The sequence below is a fragment of the Lissotriton vulgaris genome, unplaced genomic scaffold (assembly GCF_964263255.1).
Source record: "Lissotriton vulgaris unplaced genomic scaffold, aLisVul1.2 SCAFFOLD_1562, whole genome shotgun sequence".
Lineage (NCBI taxonomy): Eukaryota > Metazoa > Chordata > Amphibia > Caudata > Salamandridae > Lissotriton > Lissotriton vulgaris.
In genome coordinates, this window is record NW_028252965.1 from 123,762 (window position 1) to 139,744 (window position 15,983).

Here is a 15,983-nt window from a genome sequence, read left to right on the forward strand (position 1 = left end):
CGCACCCTCGAGAAAGCCTGGCGCCACAACCAGACAGCAGAACACATGACAGCCCTCAAGAACACCACCCGCAAACAACACCAGCTGATCCGCACCACCAAAATGACAACATTCAAAGAACGACTGTTCAACAGCACCCACAACAGCAAGGAACTCTTCAGCATTGTTAAAGAGCTCTCCAACCGCAGAGCCTTCAACAACGACAACACACACTCGCAAGACCTCTGCGACTCCCTCGCCTCGTTCTTTCACCGCAAGATCACCGACATGCACAACAGCTTTGGCGCGTTGACCACGCACCCAACCACCGAACCGGCGCCTCCCACCATCACCCTCTGCACCTGGACCCCTGTCAGCACCGAAGACACCACCCGCCTGATGAACACCATCCCCTCCGGCTCCCCTACCGACCCCTGCCCACACCACATCTTCAACAAAGCCGACTCCATCATCGCACCCCAACTCCGGAACATCATCAACAGCTCCTTCGCATCCGCCACCTTCCCAGAGAGCTGGAAACATGCCGAGCTGAGCGCCCTCCTGAAGAAACCAACTGCGGACCCCACGGACCTCAAGAACTTCCGCCCCATCTCGCTCCTCCCCTTTCCAGCCAAAGTCATCGAGAAGACCGTCAACAGACAACTCTCCACCTTCCTCGAGACCAATGGATCCCTCGACCCCTCACAGTCCGGCTTCCGAGCAAACCACAGCACCGAGACCGCCCTCATCGCAGTCACCGACGACATCAGGTCTCTGCTCGACAACGGGGAAACTGCTGCCCTCATCCTCCTGGACCTCTCGGCAGCCTTCTACACCGTATGCCACCGCACCCTGATACTACGCCTCAGCAACACCGGAATCCAAGGAGCGGCACTGGAGTGGATCATCTCGTTCCTCGCCGGTAGAACCCAGAGAGTCCGCCTCCCCCCGTTCCGATCCGCGGCCACAGAAAGTCATCTGCGGCGTTCCGCAAGGATACTCACTCAGCCCCACCCTCTTCAACGTCTACATGAGCCCTCTCGCAGCCATCGCTCGCCAACACAACCTCAACATCATCTCCTACACCGACGACACCCAGCTGAACTTCTCCCTCACCAACGACCCCACCGCCGCCAAAGCCAACCTCCAGGAAGGAATGAAAGCCGTTGCAGAATGGATGTAGATCAGTCGTCTGAAACTGAACTCAGGCAAGATGAAAGTCCTCATCATCGGACCATCTCCTTCTGCCTGGGATGACTCCTGGTGGCCCCCTGCCCTGGGCACCGCACCTAAGCCAACAGACCACGCACGCAACCTGGGCTTCATCCTGCACTCCTCCCTCATGATGACCAAGCAAGTCAACGCCGTCTCGTCATCCTGCTTCAACACCCTGCGCATGCTCCGAAAGATCTTCCGCTGGATCCCCACCGAAACCAGGAAGACGTTCTCCCGGGCCCTCGTCACCAGCCGTCTGGACTACGGGAACGCCCTCTACGCTGGAACCACAGCCAAACTCCAGAAAAGACTCCAGCGCATTCAGAACGCCTCAGCTCGACTCATCCTGGACGTCCCTCACCACAGCCACATCTCAGCCCACCTGAAAGACCTGCACTGGCTCCCCGTCAGCAAGAGGATCATGTTCAGACTCCTCACCCACGCATACAAGGCTCTCCACAACACGGGCCCGAAGTACCCCACAGCCGCCTCACTTCTACACACCCTCCTGCCAGCTCCGTTCCGCCAGCCTCACCGTCGCCTCCATCCCACAAATTCGCAAATCCACCATCGGAGAAAGATCCTTCTCTTACCTGGCAGCCAAGACATGGAACTCCCTCCCCACTCACCTACGGCTGACCCTGGACCATCTCTCCTTCAGGAAACAACTCAAGACCTGGCTGTTCGAGCAGTAGCGACCCCCCCCCCTCAGCGCCTTGAGACCCTTTGGGTGAGTAGCGCGCTCTACAAATTTTGCTGATTGATTGATTGATTGATTGATTGTGGGCTTTGAGGAAACAGAAATTTTATGTGGTCAGTGTGTTCCCCCACTCGCACCCTATCCATGTACTTATGCCCTATGTATGTTCATGTAATTTCCTTCCAGTGCCTGCCATAATAATGCCCCTGCATTTCCGTCTAAGGTTAACATGTCCGTTATTAGGCCCTCCATGAATGAAACGTTAATTCTGCACTGTAGCCTACGTTGCCAATGCATTACATGGCACACGTTTAAATGTCGAGAAGCACACGTTTTTGTGGCCGAGCCAGGCCCTGAATTCAGGCTCCGAGCCTCTTCTGCCTCTGAAAGCTGCAGTTTAGGTATGCATCCTTGACCTCTCCCTTACTCCCTGCCCAGCCGAGAGGTGCCCGGCCTGGCCTGCCTGCCAAGACGGTATTTTGCTCACAGTTATCTGTTCGGCCTCCGCAAGAACACATTCCAGTCTAGTGAAAGAGGTAAACTTTCTCCGCCTGCAGAGCATGGGGCCTAGCCTTCCTGTCTCCATGCAAGTGATTTACTGAACCCGTTGCCATAGTAGGCCCATGGCCCCCACGTAATGCATGAAGAAATATATATGCACACTAGCATTCAGTGATGAACAGCCTTTACTCGAGAGACCTTTTACTTCAGACAATACATCCTCCAAACACAAGATATCTGATATGCCAAAGGTACAGGTCGTCCTGACATCCCAGACTTCAGACTCCTCTACTAGTGCTAAAGTCAGCCCCCAGCTCTCCCCAGTTACACGTCAGCTTCACGTCATGACCAGTTGCGCGCACATGTAGGTTAAAGGTTTCTGCTGACCCTGCAGACCTCCTCTATGCATCCACCCACCTATGACTCATCAAGTGCACACCCTCGTGTACGCCTCCTTATACGCCTTCTTTTACGCCCATGTGTTCTTATCTCTCTTTTTTTTTTTTCACATTGCTCCGCCTGGAGTGTTCCGCGTACTGTATTCACTGTAATTGTATGGTTTTTCTATATATAATGTGTGATGTTAATAAAAGATGTGATATCCCTTCCTGAACCTTAGTGGTGATGGAACCCGATTCTCCCCCTGGCTCGAGCCATTGAATAAAGCCCTTTTTAACTCGGACACCAGGGACTCTGCCTCTCATTTTATGAGCCATCCTTATTCTTTATTAATGTATAGAAATTATGCCCGGGTAATTTTATTTACCACATAAATATGGCGCCCGAACAGGAACTGTCCCCTTCCCCACGCGCCGGCGATGTAAGCGCAGCCCCTGACCCCTTCTATAGCCGTGACGGACCCATTCTGTTCACGTCCGCGGGTTTTCCTGCTATCTCCCTCAGGCCCACGGAGGAGACGGAGACTGCGACGAGGCATCCACACGAGGCGGTGAGGATTGCGGACCATCCCGACCAGAGCCCAAGCCGAGAGAGCAAGGTCCGAGGTATCCCGAGGCCCACCTGTTTCGAGGCGCATGCGCAGCAAGAAGCCGTAGCAGTCCAGTCCAGTATCCAGTTTCCGAGGCCTTCAGTGTTTTGCTTCCCGGTGAGTACCGTTGTTGGGAACGCATATAGACGGGTTCATTTGTTTGAGTCCGGATAAGACGGGTCTGGGTACACAGATCCGGTCCAGACGTGTCCATTTAGGTGGATGCGTTAAAGACGTGTCTCTTTATGAGACCGGTATGACTGTACTGTTTTAGCAGTGCATCCAGTAAACGAGGGTTATTTTAGGATTCTTAGAATTGTGTTATTCCATGTATTAGCTAGTATCTGTTTCTAATGTTTTAATGTCGTGGTATGAATGATCATTTATAGTCTATCATTGTGCTCATTGTATTTTCGTTCGAGTTAGTCCAACCATGCCGCTGTTCTCGAAATTACGTCAGATAGGAACGAGGAAAGGGATACTCGAAGAGGCAGTTCCCGTCCCGCCTAGGGACACCCCTGGACACTTTATGTATCACAAGCATGGCTTAGATGCCATATTGTATTTAGACTTATGGGTAGATTACACGAAGGATCTGAAAGAGAAATATAGATGGCCTGTCTCAGGGACATGGGATGCTGATTGCATCATGAGAGTAGAGGAAGCACTATGGAAAAAGAAAGCCAGACAATCCCAGAAAGATGCCATAGAGTTATGGCGTAAAGAAGCGCATAGAAGAACAGAGAAAGAAATTCAGAAAGCAAAGAGAAGTAGAGAAGCATCAGAAAAAGCTAAAGAAAAAGAGTTCAAGGAAGAAGGTGAACGAGTTAAGGCAGAACAGTTAGAAAGACAAAGAAATGCCCTTATTAAAGGCATGTACCCCCTTCTCGCCGAGGGCCTACCTAGAGTGACCCCGGAAGTACCTAGTAACTTACCGCCCCCACTGATCCCAACTAAACTCCGTAGTCATAAACAGACCGCAGCGGACATTTTTCTTTCCTCCTATTTGGACGACGCTGCTCCAGAATATGTGAATGTAGACCCTCCTCCCAACCCGGTCAATGTTCCTGCCACCACCGTCCCTACCAACCCTTTTCAATCGCAACCACCCGTAACACAAGATCAATCTGCATTACCAGCGGCAGCGCTGGCAGCAAAAGCCGACTCAAGCCAAGGAGACTCGAGTCTAGGAGCATCGGGAGGGGGGCCCTCTAGTCTACTGCACACCCCACCACAAATAAAACAAACACTACGAGATTTAGCACTACAACAAACGCCAAAACCAGCGACATTAGCAACCCTTAGACAGTCCCTCACTGATTGTTTATATGATCCAGTACCAGGTGAGGGCGCAATGCTAATATATTCAATACGTTTAGGACGCGTTGCAGACTATTTGATCACTTTACCAGACATGAGGGACCACTTAGACAAAATCTACCACTTCATTAGAACGGGGAAGGGACCAGAAAGTATCCATGAGGCCATGGCATATAGAAAAGTGGAGCTTCAACGCATGCTCTTACAGTTTTTGGTTAATTGTTTGATCAGGGAACGAGACCAGCCAGATAAAGAAGTAACTAAAGGAATGATGAACTGGAGTGACAATATAGGAGTGGGTAAACATGATACACAGAAGCAAGTAGAAAGCATGTACAAGAAAATTCGTAAAGAAATTCTTGATATACACAAGCAAGAACAGGCCGAAAAGGAAGCCGAGAAAGAGGACGATGAAGTATCAGAGGACGATGATGTAGTAACAGGAGAAATGAATAAAATACATTATGTAGGTAGGGCAAGACCGTTTGATAGACCCATATGCCTAGATTACAATAGACGTTCCCTCTCTCTAATACCAGAACGATATTCTCTTGAGCACTTATTCCAAGCTACTGAGCAAGCACTGAAAAAACGAGTAGGTTATAGTGAACTTAGTACTATGCATGAACAAGAACTAGCCCGGTCAGCAGTTCAATGGGCTTGTAATTCTAACATATATGAAGATGACATAGTAGCACAGACATTTTTGAGTCTTCCTCCGGAAGAACAGTGTTTAGCTGGTATTTATTTACATGATCCAGCATCTCATCACTTTGTATGAGAGTCAACATTCTGATCCAGGTCCCTTGTATAAAATACTGGACGATTTACTCCTGGAAAAATGGAGAGGCCTAGGTACCGAATTAATTAATGTCATTCTAGACCAACGACATAAGTACTTGACTTTTCTGACCTCGCACGTGGTTCCTGCCCCACATCGAGAAAGAAAGACCTTTTACATAGACAGACAGAACCCCCTACGAGAGGTTCATCCCGTTAGAACTAACGCAGGTGTGCTTCAACGAGTATTCGTTTACACACCATTGACGAAAATGGAATTATTGGAAATGAAAAAATTACTGCCCTGTCATGATAAAGATCCAGCAGGGTTCCACCGTGAACTGAAAGATATGCTCCGCATGGGGGAGTATACATACGCCGATATCATTAAAATGTTGAAAGTCCTGTTACCAGCAGGCATTTACGAGAAACTTAAAGAAAAAGAGTGGGAGGTGGGAGAGAAAAAGATTAACTGGACAGAATTAGAAGACGAAGATAAAACACGACCACCTGGTATTGGTCTTTCGGAAAAAGCTAAAGAATTACCCGAGCTCTTAATACAGGTCTTGCCGAGATTATTGACTACTAACAAGGAAGATTGGGACGCTATTTCAGCCTGTAAACAGAAACAAGATGAAGACACTAGTGATTTTTATTCTAGATTTGAAAAATGTTTTCTTATTAATAGTGGTCTGAAGACAAGTAGTGAATCGTACCCACATCTTTTTGTAACCAAACTAGTAGAAAATTCCTCACCCCAGATCAAAAACAGAGTACTGAAAGTTGAGAGTACCTGGCAAGCTAATAGCCCTTCCCAAATGTTACAAATGTTACAGTATCACCAGAACCGAATTAGAGAAGAACAGGAACACGAAAAGAGACGCATGAAAGACACGAAAATGAAAGTACTAGTCGCCCAATCAGTTCCAGCCAATGGCCAGAAAAAGGGCGCGGCACCTGTCAAAGGGAACTGCAACTATTGCAAACAGCCAGGTCACTATATAAATGAATGTGCTGTCCTGAAACACAATATAGCTACAGGCAAGACGAAAGAAAGACCGCGTCCTCCTAGACCGGAACACGTCCCGCAGAACACGCAAAACTCCACAGAACACACAACAGACAGTAGCTGTACCTCAACCCATTGCTGCCACACAACATGTCACGCAACAAATGTACCAGTATGCACAGTCAGACTACCCTGATTATCAACAGTACTCATGAAACAGCCTAGAGAGGGAGGTTGGCTTGCCCCTTATTGAGGTTCCTATAGATCCAGAGGGTCCCTATGTACATAGTCATGTATTGGGGAAAGACAGAAAATTTCTGATTGACACAGGGGCAAGCAGAACTACCATCAGTCATGACGAGGTTCCAGGGGCACCCCTCTCAGGCTCACAGAATATTTCCCTGGGATTTTCAGGAAAGCCTATCGTTAACGAAGTGTCAAAGCCAGTTTCCCTAGGAGTTGGTCCATTGTCCCGTACTACAGACTTGTTGCTTACGAAATCATGTCCAGAAAACTTGCTTGGTATAAAAACATTGAAAGAACTAGGAGCAGTGATTTGTTGTTCTCCAGAAGGAGTGAGATTGTTTTTACGTGATTTTAAAGGACATTTTGTGTTAAGAGATTTTGACCCCAGACTTCAAAATGTACCACAGCACTTATGGGCGCAAGGTCCAACTGATGTAGGTGACATGCACATTACACCGTACCGAGTTACACTCAAGCAAGGAGTTGTACTGCCACTAATCCGGCAATACAAGTTACCACCTGATGCTGTAGTTGCATTACTGAAAATTGTTGACAAACTCATTGCACAAGGAGTGGTTGTAGAAACTGACTCCAACGTATGTAATTCTCCTATCATTCCGATTCTTAAACGAACTGACCCGAATGCACCACTGGTCTACAGACTGGTGATTGACCTCCGAGAATTGAACAAATGCATAATACCACAGTACCCAGTGGTCCCAGACATTTCTTCACTATTGACTGCAATTGATTCCGAAGCGACGTTCTTTACTGTAATTGATCTCAAGAACGCCTTCTTTAGTGTCCCGATCCATCCAGAAAGCCAGTATCTATTCGGATTCTGTTTAAATGGCCGAAGCTTCAAATTTACGAGAGCTCCCCAAGGGTTCACAGAAAGTCCTAGTATTTATAGTCAAGCATTGAAGAGACAACTAGACAATATTCACATGCCTACTGACACCGCCCTGCTCCAATACGTTGATGATCTCTTGATCACAGCACGGACAGAACGAGACTGTGAACGTGCATCACTGACAGTCTTATACTTCCTGGCAGAAAAGGGGCACAAAGTGTCCCCTTCAAAGTTACAATTCTGTGCCCAGCAAGTGGTATACCTTGGGCACTTGCTGTCCAAGAGGGGTAGACAGTTGACACCAGAACGCATTCAGTTAATTGCACATCTTCCACAACCCAAGACACAAAAGGAAGTACGGGCCTTCATTGGCCTCACTTCTTACTGTAGACAATGGATCCCTCAATATGCATATCTAGCCAAACCACTCATACAGCTAACAACACAGGAGGCAGCGACTTCGACTGTCCTCCCTTGGACTCAGGAACATTCACTTGCATTCGATGAATTGAAGAAAGCTCTATGTCAAGCACCAGTTTTAGCGACACCATGTTACAGCAAACCTTTTACACTTTTTGTCACTGAACGCGATGGCACAGCATTATCTGTTCTCACACAAGATCAGGCAGGAAAACACAAGCCTTGTGCTTACTTTTCTAGTACGTTAGATCCAGTGGCCCAGGCTCTGCCTGCGTGCCTCAAATCAGTTGCAGCAACAGCCCTAGCAATCAGACAAAGCGATTCCATTGTGTTAGGACATCCCCAGACAGTACAGGTTCCACACTCAGTGGAAGTTCTCTTGAACAGGACACAGACACAGCACCTGACTATAGCAAGACTGACAGGATATGAACTGACATTATTCCAGCCACACATAGAAATCAGACGTTGGAATATCCTGAACCCTGCTATGCTTTTACCCTCAAGCACAGCAGACCCTACACCACATGACTGTGTGGAAGTGATTAACACAGTGACGAAACCAAGACAAGACTTGACAGACATTGCATTACCCGACCCAGACCTGACACTTTATGTGGATGGTTCATGCATGAGAACAAGCACAGGAGAGTTAGTGGCCGCATATGCAGTGACCACTGATACTGAAGTTATAGAAACACAACGAATTGACATTCTGTCTGCTCAAGCAGCAGAGCTCATAGCTCTGACCCAAGCCTGTATACGAGCCAAGAACCTGAAAGTAAACATATACACAGATTCACAATACGCATTCGGAGACGTTCACGACTTTGGAGTCCTTTGGCAAGAGAGAGGTTTCCTAGCCTCCCATGGAACCAAAATACAGCATGGTCCCCTCATTCAAGCTCTGTTAGAAGCAATACACTTGCCTACAGCCATAGCTATCATGAAGTGCAAAGCACACACGAAAATCACAGACATTATTTCCCAGGGTAACAACCTGGCAGATCGAACAGCTAAACTTACAGCACAGACTCAAACGGACATTCCAGTTGACACGACAAAGATTGAAGTACCATCACTGACAAATTGCATGACAGTCCGGGATCCCTCACAAGATGTACTCGACATACAGACAAATGCCACTCCAGACGAAATCAAGAAATGGACGGAACAAGGAGGGGTCCAGACAGATCAGGGATGGATGACAAAAGGGAAAGCCACATGGTTTCTCCCCGATTCCATGGTTCAAGTTATCATAAATACAGCACATAGTCCAGCACACTTAGGAGAAAAAGCCATGTTAGACAGTATACAGAACATCTGGTTTAACAAGCACCTACGTGCAGCCGCAAAACAGAAAGTGCGTACCTGCATGATCTGTTGTCAGTTCAATCCAGGCAAAGGCATTCCCGTGGAACAAGGTGGATTTCATCCTCCTGACCACCCTTTTGAAGTCCTCCAGATGGATTATATTCAGATGGATAGATGTCGAGGATTCAAGTATGTCCTCGTAGTTGTATGTGCCCTATCTAGATGGACAGAAGCGTACCCAGTCCCAGATTACACTGCTGTGACCACTGCCAAGCAGCTGGTCCGAGAATTTTTTCTGCGATACGGTTTGCCCCGTGTCGTGTACTCAGATAATGGTCAGCCATTCTCTTCTGAACTTATGAAACAAGTATCTCTTCTGTTAGGGTACCAGTGGAAATTCCATTGCGTATGACACCCCGAGGCAGCAGGCCTCGTAGAGAGACACAATCAGACTCTCAAAACCAAACTAGCGAAGGTCTGTGCAGAAAAAGGCGTGGATTGGATGGTAGCCCTGCTGGTTGCCCTCTTTTACATGCGTATGGTAGCTCATTCCAGAACCGGACTATCTCCGTACGAGGTGGTTTTTGGTAGACCGCCGAATATGTGGGGTACGCCTATGCCGCGCAAAATTACCGATGTCGACAGTAACATGCTGACAGATTACCTGGCTTCCTTGATGTCTGCACTACTCTCTTGTCGTTCACAGGTTGCCGCCGCTTTCCCAGACAACACCCAGGTTAAAGACCACGTCATCGTCCCTGGAGACCCAGTCCTGGTGAGAAATTTTGACCGGTCAAGCCCCCTGGAGCCACGTTGGAAGTCGCCGAAGCTTGTGCTACTGACCACGAGGACGGCTATCAAAGTGGAAGGACGCAAAGGCTGGATCCATGCCCAACACTGTAAGCGATTTCACGGAACCCAAGGAACTCTAATAAAGATACAGGACAATACTGATAGTACTACAGATAGTACGGACTTTAAACCCCCTTTGCTAGAAAAGACTCCGCAACAGGAGTACCAACAAAAGTTGCGATCTAGTAAGTCAGACAGCGTTTAATTGTTTAAGTCCCCCTCGGGTGTAGCGGTTAGACAGGTTCCTGACATGTATAAGATCGTAGACCCAAATAGTCAGAGAGATAGACAGAAAAATATGAAAGAAAAATACTGCAAGAACTTACGCAGTCGATGCATAGTAACCCTGATCATTATGTTTTCTCTAAGTATATTGATTATATGTATAAGCTTGTCGCTACATGTTTTCTTTCCTCCTCTTGGTTCACATGTACATTCTTCCTTCAATGACACTGTAGAGCACATATTCAGCGACCTGCCACCCCATGAATTGTCATATCGCCTAGCAATGCGCAACAACACTTTTATTCGTATGTTACACCATACTCACCAGACCAGCAATGTAACGAATTGCTGGGTATGTGGCCGACTCCCACCTTATCAGAAAATGAAGGGAGTTCTGCCCCTCTTTCCTTATCCGTTTTCGCACAATGGTTCGTGCAGAGCATGGTTTGCTTTAATGTCGTCATTAGACAGTAAGTCTACAGTTTCCCAAGGCGATTGGATATGGGGAGATCTGAATACAGTTATGAATAAGGCATGTTTCCCAGACGAAGATGGTCTTCCCCAAAGGAAAGGAACCGATCTAGAATATGAAGTGTATGAACAAGGAAATGCTTCCCTTAACTTTATGATTCTGAACGTCCAGTCCGAGACCAATACAGGTTCACCGTTCATGACAGTCCTACCAGTGAAAGGTGAATTATGCGCTAGAAAGAATGGTTCAGTGCACCTTGGACACAGTGATTGTAATACTGTGGTCGAGTTCAATGATAAAGGAAAGTCTACTTTCAAAGCTTCCCGCCATTCCTATTTCATTTGTGGTCAGACAGCTTATGTACGTCTGCCCTTAGACTGGGGTGGAACGTGTTATATTGCGTTCCTACTGCCACCTGTTATCCTAGCCCCATCCCATTATCACAGAGATTCCCAACTCGTACATGTAAGACACAAGAGGGAGATCGAATCCCCAGTTGTCGATCAGACCGAAACAACTTTAGAGCAATACTCAGATTTCAATAAAGGATTCTTTTTCTTCATAGGACCAATTCAAAACAGTAAGTTAATACGTAGGTTAACCAGAACTTTGGAAGCAGTAGTGAATGAGACTACTTCTGCCTTAGGGAACTTAACCGAAGAGCAGTCTGCTATGAGACTTGTTGTTCTTCAGAACCGCCTTGTTCTTGACGTCATCCTGGCCGATAGGGGCGGAGCTTGTAGAGTGATCGGCTCCAGTTGTTGTGTTTTCATTCCTAATAATGCACCATCAGTGTATGCAGCAATAACAAGGCTCCATAAGATAGCTCACCAGATACACCAGAATCCTGGCACCTGGACTTGGTCCGGTTGGCTCTGGAGTGTGATATCAGCCTGGGGATGGAAAGTACTGTCATTCCTAGGAATAATACTGCTCGTAGTATTCAGTTGCTGTCTCTGTCTGCAAAGTGGCCCAGCGATTTGCGGCTTGTGTACCACTGCTTGTATTCCCCGTCCACGTCCACGTTCCCGTGTACACATGAAAAAGGATGAGCAAATGATGCTCTATGAACAGATAGATGGTCTCATGAAAATAGATGTATCATGAAGGGCGCAGTAGGGAACAAGGAGGGAATGATCATGTATGTTCATGTAATTTCCTTCCAGTGCCTGCCATAATAATGCCCCTTCATTTCCGTCTAAGGTTAACATGTCCGTTATTAGGCCCTCCATGAATGAAACGTTAATTCTGCACTATAGCCTACGTTGCCAATGCATTACATGGCACACGTTTAAATGTCGAGAAGCACACGTTTTTGTGGCCCAGCCGAGCCAGGCCCTGAATTCAGGCTCTGAGCCTCTTCTGCCTCTGAAAGCTGCAGTTTAGGTATGCATCCTTGACCTCTCCCTTACTCCCTGCCCAGCCGAGAGGTGCCCGGCCTGGCCTGCCTGCCAAGACGGTATTTTGCTCACAGTTATCTGTTCGGCCTCCACAAGAACACATTCCAGTCTAGTGAAAGAGGTAAACTTTCTCCGCCTGCAGAGCATAGGGCCTAGCCTTCCTGTCTCCATGCAAGTGATTTACTGAACCCGTTGCCATAGTAGGCCCATGGCCCCCACGTAATGCATGAAGAAATATATATGCACACTAGCATTCAGTGATGAACAGCCTTTACTCAAGAGACCTTTTACTTCAGACAATACATCCTCCAAACACAAGATATCTGATATGCCAAAGGTACAGGTCGTCCTGACATCCCAGACTTCAGACTCCTCTACTAGTGCTAAAGTCAGCCCCCAGCTCTCCCCAGTTACACGTCAGCTTCACGTCATGACCAGTTGCGCGCACATGTAGGTTAAAGGTTTCTGCTGACCCTGCAGACCTCCTCTATGCATCCACCCACCTATGACTCATCAAGTGCACACCCTCGTGTACGCCTCCTTATACGCCTTCTTTTACGCCCATGTGTTCTTATCTCTCTTTTTTTTTTCACATTGCTCCGCCTGGAGTGTTCCGCCTACTGTATTCACTGTAATTGTATGGTTTTTCTATATATAATGTGTGATGTTAATAAAAGATGTGATATCCCTTCCTGAACCTTAGTGGTGATGGAACCCGATTCTCCCCCTGGCTCGAGCCATTGAATAAAGCCCTTTTTAACTCGGACACCACGGACTCTGCCTCTCATTTTATGAGCCATCCTTATTCTTTATTAATGTATAGAAATTATGCCCGGGTAATTTTATTTACCACAGCTTGGTAGTTTTTGTACTTTTCTAATTATCCTGGATATCGCCTATTAGCGTAACATTTTTCAACCGCTCATCATTTAATACCTAAGTGGTGAATTACGTACAAATCATGTAATAATTTGCATGATGTGCATGTATAATTGTGCTAGAATTAACAGGTTACAAATCTGACATTATATGGCTAAGTGCCATAATAATACTCACTGTCTAGTGAGTTGAGATAATTTGAGCTAAGTGCTTGTTAATCTGCTTTGCGGTATATATATATTTATTTATTTTATTAAACTTATATTGCGCACAGCTACCCTCAATGGGTTTCCCGGCGCCAGAAATAGATAAAAGAAAGAAACAAGCAAAAGGCTCAAACAGAACTGAGAATGCCAGGGAATTAATTAAACAGGAGGGTCTTCAATTGTTTGCGAAAGGAAAGAAGATTGGTCTCAGCTTTCAAAGCCGTCGGAAGAGCATTCCACATCTTTGGGCCAAGATAAGAAAATGAGCGGCCGCCCATTTTGGCTAGTTTAATTCTGGGAACAAAAAAGTCACCACTAGTGGAAGATCTTAAAGTCCGACCAGGCTTATAGACTTGAACCAGGTTCTGCAGGAATTTGGGGGCAGAGCCCTGCCTGATTTTAAAAAGGAGGCATAAGGTTTTGAATTTTACGCGGTTCGGTACTCTGAGCCAGTGAAGGTCACGCAAAGCCTGAGCTGCAGAAGATCTCCAAGGTACATTGCACAGTAAGCGGGCTGCCAAGTTTTGTACCACTTGAAGTTTATTTATAGTGGCCTTATCGGCACCAAGATATAGCGCATTCCCGTAATCAATACGGGAAAGTACGAGAGCCTGGACAACAGTTCTCCGAGTGGAGCAGGGCAGCATCCACATAATCTTCTGCAACCATCTTAAGGTGGAAAAACAGATTGCAACGACCTTTATTACCTGCTGTCGCATAGAGAGCCTATCGTCAATGAGAAAACCAAGGTTTCGGGCAACGGGGGCTTGCTTCGGCAAAGGACCCATATCACTGGGCCAGTGTCGAGGGCCCCACAGATCTTTATTCTTGCCCAGAATGACCACCTCGGTCTTGTCACCGTTGAGCTTGAGCAGATGGTTATGCATCCAAGCAGCAACGCGTGAGAGGCCAGATTTCAAGGCCGAGATCTCATGGCCCTCACTGCTGGAAAGAGAGAACACAATCTGCATATCATCGGCATACGAATAGATTGTCAACCCGGCGTCCTCCGCGATGATAGCAATGGGGTCTGATGTAGATATTAAACAGCAATGGGCTGAGAATCGACCCCTGGGGGACGCCGTATGCCGATGAATGAACAGCAGATTCAGCTTCTGTTGAGAACACCTGAAAGGTACGCTCACCTAAAAAGGAGGTAATCCAGGCCAGCGCAGATCCAGCCACACCAAGAGAGAGGAGAGAGTTAAGGAGGATGGAATGGGACACGGTATCAAACGCTGCACTCAAATCCAAAAGGATGAGTGCAAAGGTCTCCCCGCTATCGATACCGTGCCGAAGCCTCTCCGTCCCCCCGAGGAGGGCGGACTCAGTAGAATAGTGTGCGCAAAACCCGGATTGGGACGGATGAAGATATCCCACGTTCTCAACAAATGAATCTCACTTAAAGGCAATGTCCCGGGATACAAAATTAACTACCAATCAAGATATGGCATTTAGAGATACCTATAACTTAATGTTATCTATTCAATACTGTAAATTTTAACATTTTAAATATATTAAAGCATTCTTTCAGGTCAAAGGTCCAGAGTTCATGCAGGATTTCAAATAGTGACAAGGAGTTTTCTGTTTTTCTACTTTGCTTTTCATTATTACTTTTACAATCTGTGATGTATATTCCTTACATATACATGTTCAAGTAGCATGAAAAGATAGAGTTTTACATTTATTGCTTCCGACTGTTCGTATAAATGGCGATGGTATTCACTTCTATTAATACAATTGCAGTTATAAGTGTTCATACATTTCTTCGTCTCCATTTAGACCTTGCGGAATTTTGGTGTTAAAACGGATGATTAATTTTGACTCTAAGCGTCTTAGGGGCAGATTTATGTTGGTAATGCGCCACGTTTGCGTCACGCAACTGCGGCGTAAACGTGGCGCATCCGTATGACCCATTTACAACGTGACGCATCTAGGCAGATGCGTCACGTTGTAAAGCCCTGCGCCACTTGTGGGCGTTCCCGCACAGGGTGGGCGTTCCAGGGCAGGTGGCCCTCGCAAAAGTGGCTGAGTGAAATCTATAAGATTTCACTCAGTCACTTTCAGGCCAATGCTGCGTCACAACCCTGCGCCTGTTTGAAGCAGGCGTAAGGCTTGACGCAGCATTGGACAGATAGGGCACCCCGGAGCCTTGCTGGAGCTGTGTCGCGCTTGCGACGCAACTCCAGCAATGCGCCACCTTTACGGCACAGATGCGTCACGCATCTGTGCCGTTTTTGCCCCATGGTGCACCATGGGTGGCGGAGCTGCGGTGCAAAATAACTGGCGCATCCCTGAGGATGCGCCAGTTATCATAAATCTGCCCCTTAGTTTTTGCAGTCGATTGCCCCCTCTTTCATTTTCCTCTAGTGTTGCCAGACCCGAGTATTTGATGTTTTGCCATGTTTTGCTGTTGTGGCTGATCATATGTTTAGCTATGGCATATGATGTTTCTTTATTCTGGATTGCTCTAATGTGTTCAAGAATTCTTTTTTTAGAGCACAGATAGTTGAACCAATGTAATGTTTGCCACAATCACATTCGACGAGGTAGACTGCAATGTGTGATTCACAGGTGATTTTTGATGTTATTTCAAAAATGTGTCCCTTAGGGTCTTTTATAGA

At 46.9% G+C, this 15,983-nt stretch overlaps 1 protein-coding gene across 1 annotated transcript in view; it reads right to left on the reverse strand.

The window, feature by feature from the left end:
* The window catches only part of LOC147661200 (sodium- and chloride-dependent GABA transporter 2-like), a 222,283-nt gene that overhangs the window by 102,571 nt on the left and 103,729 nt on the right, over positions 1–15,983 (reverse strand). The window lies entirely within an intron of this gene.